Source organism: Hylobates moloch, unplaced genomic scaffold, assembly GCF_009828535.3.
Source record: "Hylobates moloch isolate HMO894 unplaced genomic scaffold, HMol_V3 SCAFFOLD_7, whole genome shotgun sequence".
NCBI lineage: Eukaryota > Metazoa > Chordata > Mammalia > Primates > Hylobatidae > Hylobates > Hylobates moloch.
In genome coordinates, this window is record NW_026652282.1 from 128,675,692 (window position 1) to 128,688,497 (window position 12,806).

Genomic DNA, 12,806 nt, shown 5'->3' on the forward strand with positions numbered 1-12,806 from the left:
AAATTATAAGGAGAAATTTTGGTTTTCATTCAAACTTAGCAAAACTGAAATTTTATCCTATATCAGCATCATAATTATAAACATCCAACAGAAAGACTTGGGTTTTTTGATATTCCACTTAATGAAGAGGAGTGAATCACATAAACATATTGGAGAAAAAGCTTAAACTTCTTTGTAATTTGCTGTGAACTAATGACAATGAATATAAAACTGAGTTTGCGATTTGTAGGAGGCCATTCCACAAACTGGTTTATAAGTGTCTTAATTCAAAGAGTAATCTTTGCACAAGAAGACCTGAAAAACCTTTCTTTCAACATTTATGAAAGAAATTTGATAAAGGTTTTCCCCAAATTTGACAATTCTAAAAATCTATCTGATAGTACTAACATCAAGTTCCGATGCTCAAAGTAATGCTTCTAAATTACCAATGATAAAAAATAAAATTTTAATCAACCATGTTAGAGGAAACACTAATTTATCATTCTGTAGAAAATATTACAAAATCATTGTCATTAAAAGAGGTGATCAAAGAGTATCAGCCAAAAAAGAGTCTAGGGAAAAAAAATGTAACGGTCTGCAAGGCAGCTGATAAAAACAATGTGTTGCTTTGCTGAACCTGTGATGTCAGATTTTTAAAAGTTATAACTTATGATTTATGTTCTCATTTTAAGTATGAAATCCCATAAACAATTTTATGCTTGCAATTTTGAATTGCTTTTATCAAAGAGTACTCCCCTCAAACTGTAAAATCTTTAGTTCCCACATGATCTGGATCTACTCCTACTCAAATAAATGATAGGAAAATCTTACCAGAAATTCTGCAACAGGCTTCTCCTCATGTCTCATCATATCCACGTTTTACTCATGTCTCTACCCATTCGGCTGAATGTGCCAAGAGAAAACCTTACCACGGTAAGGACTGGTCTCACTTGAAATTAATGGCCATTGCCTTAGGTAAACTCTTAATGCTGCCTTGCAATCATATTTCCTGACTCCATTCTTTCTTCTACTCTTCTGGAAAACTCTTTTATACCTTCTGTGATGATTAATTGTATGTGACAACTTGACTGGTCTAAGGTATGTCCAGATAGATGGTGAAATATTATTTCTGGGTGTGTCTGTGAGAGTGTTTCTGGAAGATGTTAGCCTTTGAATCATTAGACTGAGTAAAGATCTGCCTTCCCCAGTGTGGGTGGTCATCATGCAACCTGTTGAGTGCCTGAATAGAACACAAAGGTCATGGAAGGAGGAATTTATTCTTTCACTTTTTGAGCTGAAATGTTCATCTTCTCCTATTCTCGGACATTGGAGCTTTTGGTCCTCAGGCCTTCAGACTCTAGAACTTAAACCAGCAGGCCCCCTGGTTCTCAGGCCTTTGGACTCAGACTAAATTACACCACTGAGTTTCTTGGTTCTCCAGCCTGCAGATGGCAGATCATGGACTTCTAGACTCCATAATTGCATGAGCCAATTCCCATAATAAATCTCTAAATCTCCTCCCCCCACCACACACATACACTATATAATACATAATATATATATATACACACATATATAATTGATATATAATTGATATATAATATTTAATATATCAATTATATATATAATAGATATATATAATATTTATATATATCAATGATATATAATAGATATATATAATATTTAATATATCAATTATATATATAATATATATATATAAATTATTGGTATTATTCCCTGGAGAACCTTGACTAATATACCTTTGTTTCCTTCCTCATACTTTGAACTCTTCCTCCCCCACCTTACTATCAGTTGATGACCTTACTTCCTATTTCAATAAGAAAATAGAAGAAAGCTTCCGTGAGCTCACACCTACTTGCATTTGCACACAGCCTGCCTTCCCTCCAATTTTTATGAATGTACCGTGCAGTACACTTCATCACCTCTCACTTAACCAAGGACTTTGTTCTAATAAATCTCTTTCTTCTCCATCATCAAGTTTTTCTTCTGCAATGGATCATTCTCATGAGCGTATAAATGTGCTGTTATTTCTTTTATCTTGACACAATTAAATGAAATAAACCCCTTGACTCATATTTCCCCTTTAGCTACTACCCAAGTTCTCTCCTTCTGTTTATAGCAAAACACTTGAAAGATCAACCTATGTTCACAGTCTTCAAGTTCTTTTTCTCTAGTTTTCTTTTCCACCCATTCCAATCAGGCTCATACTGCCTGCAATCCCAAATGATCAAAATTTCCATGTGACTAAATCCGGTGCTCATTACTCCATTTTGGTTGGCCCTTCTGTAGCCGTTGACACAAATGATCACTCTATCCTCCCTAACACACTTTCTTCATTTGACTTTCATTAAGCCATATTTTTAGGGTTTTCTTCCTACTTTTCTGACTATTCCTTGCCTGTCACCTTTGCTGGTTCTCCTCTTCTTCTGCAGATTTCAGCTTAATATCTTGTTTCTCATTTCACTTTTCTTTTTTTTTTCTCTACAGTAAGTCTCATGATTATATCATCCAGTCTCAAGACTTAGATCATCTATATGCTTATGACTCTCAAATTTATAATTCCAATCTGGACCTCTCCATTGAACTTTTATAATCAACTGCCTATTTGATATCCCCATCTGTATGTCTAACAGGCATCTCAAACTTAAATGTTCCAAATTCAACTCCTGACCACCCCCCTAACCAGCTTATCCTGCCATCTGTCTAATCCAGTTAACAGCAACTCCATTCTTTCAGTTTCTCAGGAAAAATAATCTTTGTATCTTCTAGGATTTCTCCCTCTTTTGTTTATACTTCATATTCAATTTACCAAGAAATTCTAACAATTGTACCTTAAAAATATATTCAGAATCATACAACTTCTCACCACTTCACTGTCACCATCTCTCACCCTGATTGTGCCTCAAAAATATATCCAGAAACATACAACTTCTCACTAATTCACTGTCACCATCTCTCACCTGGATTATTGCAATAATTAAGCTGCTCTCCCTATTTCTGCCTTAGCTCCTTGCCTGTTCCCCCTACTACAATGTAAACTACATGAGGGCAGATTTTTAAAATTTGCTTTGTTTATTGCTGTATCCCCAGGACATAGAAGTGTATGGTTTATAGAAGGTGCTAGGATTTGAATGTATCCCTGCAAAATTCATGTGCTGCCAATGTGATAGCATTAAGAGATGTGGCATTTAAGGGGTGATTAGGCCATGAGGGCTCCTCCGTTGTGAGTGGGATTAGGTGCTCTTTATAAAAGGGCGTGATGGAGGGAGTTTACCCCCTTTACCTTTCTACCTTTTGCCATGTGAAGACATAGCTTTCCTCCCCTCCAGAGGATGCAGCATTCAGGGCACCATCTTGGAAACAGAGACCAGACCCTCACCAGACAACTAAACCTGCTGGTACCTTGATCTTGAACTTCCTGGCATCTAGAACTGTGAGAAATAAATGTCTACTGTTTATAAATCACCCAGTCTGTAGTATTTTGTTATAGCAGCACAAACAAAGGCAGAAGGTGTGCAGAACACATCTGTTGCGTGAATGAATGCATTGTCTAGAGTTAGGTCTCATGTCCATTCCTCAACCAACAGTTAGCAAGTAAAATACAGTTACCTGTATACTAAGCATGCCCATTCTTGCAACTATGGCAGCATCAGATTCCTTTAAGACACAGAGTTGAATGGAGACAGTTAAACACATGAACACAAGCAGTGTCCCATTTAGGCAGGAAGAGGGAATTCACACTATGTAGTCAATTAACAGTGTCCACCATGTAGGATGAAGAGATAGGGTAATAGAAAGGATGCTTTAAATAAAGTGATAAAGTAAAGACCTCTCTGAGTTAGAAGACATTTTATCTGAGATCTGAAAGATTAGGATGATAACACGATCTGGGGAAAAGCTTTCCAAGCTGAAGGAAAAAGTCCATGCAAAGGTCTTAAAGCAGATAAGAGCTTTTTGTGTTTCAAGTGCTGAAAAGAAATCGGTTTGACTAGATCCCAGAAAATAAAAGGGAAGAGTGGGATGGGGTGAACTGGAAGAGGGAGGCTATGCCATCTCCAAGCCTTGAATGCCAAGATCAGTGATGTGAGGAGGTAATAAGAAGCCACTGACAGGGTATATGCAGGGGAATGACATGATTTGTCTTATGCTTTAAAACACTGACTTTATCTGCTGGGTTGAAAATAGGTTGTAGCAGGACTAGATAAGGAGTGCGAAGACCCAGCTACTGACCTGGTCAGAAATGACAGCATCCTCCTCTTCCTGAACCTTTATAATAGCCTCTAACTGGCTTCACTGCTTCCACACTCTTCCCCTTCCATTGTTCTTTGTATTGATACCTTGGCAACCTTTCTAATGTTACTACTTTAATACTCTGCCCAGTACAGTCAAGGCAATTCCCCACTCCCCACTGGCAGAATCAGGTCGAAACTTCTTATATTCCATTTGAAAGGCTGCACACACCTAGAGAAAGGGGTACTTTGTCTAATTTGCAGAACAGTATGAACTGGGGGTGGATCTGTTCTCCATATGTTATTGGCTGACTCTAATTCACCGTTTAATCAGCTAAGGCAGCAGCACCTTCCCCCAGAACCAGGACCCTCGTATTGCAAGTTATGTGACTAATGTTCCTCAGAATCATGCAATGTGGTGGTCCTGCCTGAAGTCCCAGGCTGTGCTAGTTGCACCTTGTCTGTCTTCCCACAGGCCTGAATATGCTGAATTATATGAGCCTTTCTACTTGCCTTCCCCCTTGCACTAGAAATTGAATGCCCCTGTGATGTCTTCTCCTCCTCCACCTCCTCCTTCTTCTTCCCCTCTTCATCACCTTTATATCACCAGTATCTTTACCGTGCCTTGCACAAAGTAGGTTGCCAGTATTATTTTTACTTGAACAACTAGGCTAGATTCCCTGGAGTGTAATGATCGACTCCTCTCTGTGTCCAACATAATAAAGGACCTTGCAAAGAGTAACTGCTCACTAAATGCTCCTTACATTGAACCCATTATTTACTCAAAGGCCTCCTGCAAGCCCTGTTGTTATGAATGTAATGGGGATTTGTGTTACAAAGCACTGAACAAGGTCCCACCCCAAAGCTAAACTTATACTCTTGCCCCAGTTGAAAGGAAATGCCTTCTGATTACTCCTCTCTAATCACAAAATCTCTCTAAGTACCCTCCAAAAGCAACTGCTCCTGAGAATCACATTCAAACATGGATCCAATTCCAGCTTTGTGGTATCCAGATCCACATTACGAAAGACACAAATATATGCCTGAAGATATTTTCCAAAAATTTCCACCCTTAGTAACCTCCCCTCCCCTTAGGAGCTAAGAGGTTTTGGTATCCCTCAAAAATGAGAGATTATTTATGGGAGAACACATGTCTACTTACAAGAAAATGCTTCAAAAGTATACACAAAAAACTCAACCCACCAGCCATTTGTGGTATAGATAGAAATCATCAAATACTATACCACTGATTAAGATATTTTTGTGTGTTTTTGTCAATATTTATATATGTGTTTTGATGCTTGGTGTGATAACTTTTTTTTTTCTTTTAGTGTAATTTATCAAATTACACCCAGGAAAAGAAAGCCATGGTTCGTACTTGTTATGGGTTGAATTGTGCCAAAAATAATTTGTTAAAACCCTAATCCCAAGTACCTCAGGAATGTCATCTTATTTGGAAATAGGGTCATTGTAGATGTAATTAGTTAAGATGAGGTCATACTGGAGTAGAGTGGGCCCTAATCTAATATGGCTGGTATCCTCATGAGAAGACAGAAATTTGGACAAAGACACAGAGACACACAGTGAGAAGGCCACGTGACAATGAAGATAGAGATTGGAGTAACGCAACCACATGCCAAGAAACACCAAGGATTGATGGGCTAACAGGCAAAGAAGGATTCTCCTCTAGCGCCTTCAGAGGAAGCCTGGCTCTACTGATCCCTTTATTTCAGACTCTGGCTTCCAGAATTATGTGAGAATAAATTGCTATTGCTTTAAGCCACCAAGTTTGTGGTACTTTGTTACAGCAGCTGCAGGAAACTAATAGAGTTCTTCATGCCATTTTAAAGGAATAAAAAGGAAACAAAGAATGACTGAGTAGTAGGGCAGTGCATTTGGAAGAACACTGGGTTAAGTAATCAGACGACCTACGTATGATCCTGAACTAGTATTAAGACTCAGTTTCTTCATCTATACAGTGGGAATGTGGATGGGCCAGCTTACCTCATAAGACTGTTATCTGTTGTAAAGATCAAGTAAAATAATGTGTGGAAGTCATCTGAAATCTGTAAAATCAATCCAAATGTGAAATATCATTACTACCATTAAAACTAGTAATTTATTTGATTTAAATAAATCCTCAAATAATATCAGTAAACTTGTTTTTTTTAAAAAAATAGCATTTAGAAAAGAAAACCTTCAAAATTGACGAATGTAGGTCTACTATGAAAGAGAGGAGCCCCAGAGTTCTGATTAAGATGAAGGAAAAATATTTAATTGGTCCCAGGTGTGTGTGCATGTCTGCCTACTAAAATTTTTTTTGTTACTGTTCTTTTGTTAACAATCCAGGATGTAAAAAAATTAAGCCCATCAATTTTTAAAAATATCTGAGATAATTCTTTCAACCCCTTGGCATTGTTAGATGAGAGTAAATTGCTACTACTTATAAAAGGTTTTTTTTTTTTCCATTTTGGTGACATTTTCACAAAGATCTTTGATTTTACGGTGAGTTTTAGTCACTTTTACTATTAAGAAAACATATATCAAAATTGCATTTGTATAAGGTTTCAAGTCTAAATCTATAACACAAAAATAGAAAAGTGAGTCATAATTGGCTAAAGGTACCCCTTAGTTATGGAAAGGGCCCCAAAATGGAAAGGTGAATCATTTTCTTAAATGACAAAGAAAGAAGACAGTTTAGCCCATTTTCAATCTCAAGATCTCTTACTTCCACAACCCCACTCAACACACATGTGCATACAAAAGAGAGGGGGGAAAACACTTTAATGTAGGAACTAAAAATACATCGCAACTGCTTCAGGACCTTCAAGCACTCTACCTTCCCCTGTGACTCTGGGAATACTCCTATGTCTGAGGACAAAGAACTTTTAGGGGCTTTCTAAATTTAGTATGTTGTGTATACTGATAAATGATGACTAGATGTTACCACCAAAACCATAGCTTTGGCTTCCACTATTCAAGGCTATTCAACATTTAAGTAACGACTGGGGTAACAAACAGAGGATATCTGTTTGGATAGAATAAGCATCAAATAAATGTTTGTTGCTGCTGTTGATGCCATAAGTAGAGAAGCAAACATGTCCATTGATGATGATGATAGTGATGATGATAACAATGGCTAAAAATTACTGAGGCCCTATGTGATGGTTAATTTTATGTGTCAACTTGACTGGGCCATGGGGTGCCCAGATTGAACTTTATTTCTCAGTATGTCTTCGAGGGCATTTCTGGATAAGATTAGCAGTTAAATACAGGGATTCAGTAATAAAGAGGATTGCTCTCCTCAGTGTGGGTGAGTATAATTGAATCCACTGAAGGTCTGAATAGAACAAAAGGTGGAGGAAGAAGGAATTTGCCAGCCCCAGCTTGCATTTTGTTTTCTGTATCACAGCTTGAGCTGGGACATCTCATCTCATCTTCTGCTCTTGGACTAGGAATTATACTATTAGCTCCCATGGTTCTCAAGCCTTTAGGCTCAGACTGGAATTATACTATTAGCTTTCTTGGGTTTTTAACTTGCAGACAGCAGATTGGAGGGCTTCTCATCCTCCATAATCATGTGAACCAATTCTTCATAAGAAATATATATATATATATATATATATACACACACACACACACACACACATATATACATATATATATTTATATATGCTATTAGTTCTGTTTCTTTGAAGATCTCTGACTAAAACAGCCTATTATGTTTCAGAAACTGCACTAGGCACTTCATGTGCACTTTACATTGACTTTAATTCAATTTAAGAAATTTAACACTCAGGACACCATTGAGGTTTAGAAATGCAATGTGACTTCCTCAGTGTCACACAAGCCAGGACTCCAGCTCAGGTCTGGGTGGGTCGTAAATCCATTGTGCTCTCAATCAGACAACTTCTGGGTCTGGTTTTGCTTTTTAAAAAGTTTATTAAAAAAATCCATAGTTGTTTATATGTTTATTTGCTCATGCACATGAAATAGTATTGGCTTCATTTTACAGATGAACTAAAGCTCAGAAAGATTAACCAGCCCCACACGACAGACCTAAAAGTGATGAAGGCAAGGCTATACCTAGATTTGTCTGTCTCCAAAATCTACATTTTTATTGGCTGATCTCTTTTTTAAAAGGCACAGTAAATTGTTCCCTCCCCTCTCCTCCCCTCCTCTCCCCTCCCCTCCCCTCTTCTACCCTCCCTTCCCTTCATCTCTTCCCTTGCCAGAGCAGGGACTCTCTCCACATAAACAAAAGGAAAACCATCGGCCAGGGTATGGTCAATACCTCAACATATCCAGACATCACAGCACCAGAACACCAGTACGTATATTCCACAAGAAATTAAGATACCAGCCAAAGCCTCAGAAAGGCCTTCCCAAGAAGATACATGGGGGCAATGGGTACATCATTGAGGGACTTAGACCATAACAGAAGATAGTGGAGGTCTTTTCCCATCTTCATTGCGAAGCAGCTCCTCAATGATAAGAGCCATATAGAGTCTTCCAGGAAGAAAGTGGTCCAAAGTAATTACGAGAGCATCAGATATCAACGTTGGAAACAAAGTTATCAGAAAGAGCATCTGGGAGAAATCATATTATGAGTCATTTGGGATCTATTTTTCTGATATTTGACTCAGAAGGAGCCTTTAGGTAGTTTCAAGGCTTTGGATTGTCAAAGCACCCTGAACAGCTGGTCACGTTGAACCTTGACTGGCATCTGTGGTGATTCCACACTTGGCATCCCTCCTATGACTCACCACCATTGACTACATTTTTGCCTCAGCCTGTTGGGGCAACTTGTTCTCCAGAGTAGGAGAGTTGAGGGTTTCCAGGTACAATATCACATGTAACTTCCAGTGAAAATCTTAAACATTGCCTCTGCAGTTATCATTGCCTTAACTGAAACATGATTTTCCCTTAAAGTGTCATTGTTTAGCAATACTCTTCAGTGAAGGCTGCCCACTTTTCCACAGTACTCACTCCTCAGGATAACATATAAGCTATCTCTCTCCCTGCTCCCCAGCGTAACTTCCATAAACCTTCTTTAGCAACCCCTCTGTCCCTGAAGCCTATGCCATCTGATTAGTCTTACCTCTTCTCATCTTCTGCATTGTTAAATAAAAAAAATACTGAGTATCTACTGCGTGCCTTGCACTAGGCTATGTACTTTGCACACATTGTCCTAAATAATCCTCACAATTTCCCCGTGAGGTATCTATTATTATCCACAAGGGATCATATACCCTTCCCAAGGTCACACAAATAGCAAGTGGTTGCATGAGCTATGAACTTGGATCTGTCTGGTTCTAAAGGCCATCTTAACTACTAACCTGTGTAGAGAAACAATGACAATCCTGCATGGTAAGTGCAATACTGGGGACATATAAATGGTACAGTGTGGAAACACAGTGAATGGCATGGAGAAGCTGCCTGGAGAACTCAAAAGTCTTCAGAGAAGAGCTCAGGAGCTGAGATATGAAGGGTTATTCCCCAGGAAGAAGGGGAATAAGGCAGAAATGCATTCTATTCATAGGATGCAATAAGTGTTAAGGCATGAATGTTCATACTGCATTATAATAAATATGAGTAGTTAGTATGGCGAGGATATTGTATCCACGTGGGTGAGTAGCAAGACACACTGTTTAAAAGGTAGGTAAATCAGTCTGGGTCACAAGGAGACCTGGAAACCTTGTGAGGGGGCATAAATGTTTCCAAAAGGCAATGGGCATAAATCCCCTTGAGGGTTTAAAGCAAGTATGAGATTTGTACTTTTGAAAGCTCACTGTGGTAACAGTGTGAGGCAAATTTTAGCAGGGAAGCTAGGAGGTAAAAAGGCGTTAGGAGACTGGTCATCCAGGTAAGAGAGGATGGTTGTCTTGTGATGGAAAGAAGGAAACAGATTCAAGAGATAGAAAGAATTTAGTATAATGAATAAGTACAAAATTAACGTACTCAAATCAATACTTTTCTATATACAAATAGTAGCTATTTAGATTATATAATGGAAAACAATTCCATCACATTAGCAACACAAAGATAAAAACCCAAAGGATAAACGTTATTAAGTCCTTGGAATTATCATTTTGAATAATCCTGTAAATAAATATATAAAACTCTATAAAGGGGCTAAAAGAATAATTAATGGAGAAACATAACTTGATTTTAGATAGGAAGACCCAATAGTGTAAAGATATTGATTCCCCATGTATTAATCTATAAGTTTGACGTAATCCAAATTAAAATTCCGCCAGGATTTTTTTTTGAGAAACTTGTGTCTAAAAAGTTATCTGGAATACAAACATGCAAAACAATATAGCGCAGTGGTTAAAATCATATCCCCTTGAGTCCAAAAGACCATAGTCAAATCCTGATACCCCTCCCCCCATACCTGCCTATCACTAGCTTCACGAACTTCAGCAAATTTTGTAACCTCTCAGTTTCCTCATCTGTAAAATGGAGATGATAGCATGTACACTCTAGAGTAGTTGTCAGAATTAAATGAGGGGATATATGTAAATAAAACACAGTGCTTTGCATGTGTTAAATAAATATCACTTATTATTACGACTAATGAATACATTACATTGAACCATATGAAACTGACATTTTTATAGATCAAAAATGGTCAAATATTGGCAATTTTATGTGATTCAACCTAATATATGACAAAGATGCAGGGCTCCTCGTATATAAATAGTTCTACAATGTTGAAAAAACATCCCAATAAGGAAATGATCAAATAAACAAGCAGAACAAATTTTAAATGGCCAATAAGTATACAAAGGTGGTTCTATCACTAACATAAACATATAAATTAAAATAATTATGAGGTATTATTTTGGACTTACATTGGCAATAATTTATGATAAAATGTTAAGTATTTGCAAGGCTATATGGTTACAGGCGCACCCAAATCCTATTGGCTTTTGAGGGTGGTGGTTAAAAAACATGGATTTCAAAAGCCAAAGTGCCTGGATTTCAATCCCATCTTTAAAATAGAGCTAGCTGTGTGAATTTGGGCAGAAAATCATATTTCTCTTTCCCTGAGTTTCTTAATGTTTGAAGTTGACAGTCTCTATCTTAAAAGTTTTTGTGAGGATTAAATAAGTTACTTTATGTAAAACCCTTAGAACAGGGCGAGTGTTAAGTGTTATGTAACAGTTAAGTGTTATGTAAGTTATTTATTTATTTATTTACGGCTTTTTAAAAACATTTATTTTAGGTTCGGGGGTACATGTGAAGGTTTGTTACATAGGTAAACTCATGTCATGGGGAGTTGTTGTACAGATGACTTCATCACCCAGGTATTAACCCGAGTACCCAATAGTTATTTTTTCTTCTCCTTTCCCTCCTCCCACCCTCCACTCTTTGATAGGCCTCAGTGTGTGTGTTGTTCCCCTCTATGTGTCTATGTGTTCTCATCATTTAGTTCCCTCTTATAAGTGGGAACATGTGGTATTTGGTTTTCTGCTCTTGAGTTAGTTTGCTAAGGATGATGGCCTCCAGCTCCATCCACGTCTCTGCAAAGGACATCATCTCATTCTTTTTTGTGGCTGCATAGTATTCCACGGTGTATATGTACCACATTTTCTTTATGCAGTCTATGGGTATTGAGGTTGATTCCATGTCTTTGCTATTGCGAATAGTGCTGCAATGAACATTTGCATGCATGTGTTTTTGAGGGAGAATGATTTATATTCCTCTGGGTATATACCCAGTAATGAGATTGCTGGGTTGAATGGTAGTTCTGCTTTTAGCTCTCTGAGCAATTGCCGTACTGCTTTCCACAATGGTTGGACTAATTTACACACCCCATCAGCAATGTATAAGTATTCCTTTTCTCCACAACCTTGCCAGCATCTGTTTTTTTTTAACTTTCTAATAATATCCATCTTGACTGGTGCATGCTGGTATCTAATTGTGGTTTTGATTTGCATTTCTCTGATGATTAGTGATGTTGAGCATTTTTTCACATGTTTGTTGGCTCCTTGTATGTCTTCTTTTGAGCAGTGTCTGTTCATGCCTTTTGCCTATTTTAATGGGGTTATTTGCATTTTGTTTGTTGAATTAAGTTCCTTATAGATTCTGGATATTAGACCTTTCTCAGATGCATAGTTTGCAGGTATTTTCTCCTATTCTGTAGGTTGTTTACTCTGTTGATAGTTTTGTTTGCTGTGCAGAGGCTCTTTAGTTTAGTTAGATTCCATTTGTCAATTGTTGTGGTTGCTTTTGGTGTCTTTGTCATGAAATCTTTGCCCATTCCTATGTCCAGGATGGTATTTCCTAGTTTGTCTTCCAGGGATTTTATAATTTTGGGTTTTATATTTAAGTATTTAATCTATCTTGAGTTGACTTTTTGGCATAAGGAAGGGGTCCAGCTTCAATCTTCTGCATATGGTTAGCCAGTTATACCAGCACCATTTATTGAATAGGGAGTCTTTTTTCCCATTGCCTGTTTTTGTCAGCTTTATTGAAGATCAGATGGTCACGTCTTTCTTCATCATCTCCATATCCAACTGATCAGGTTCTCCCTCTCCAGTGTGGAAACACACAAAAAGTTGCATTCAT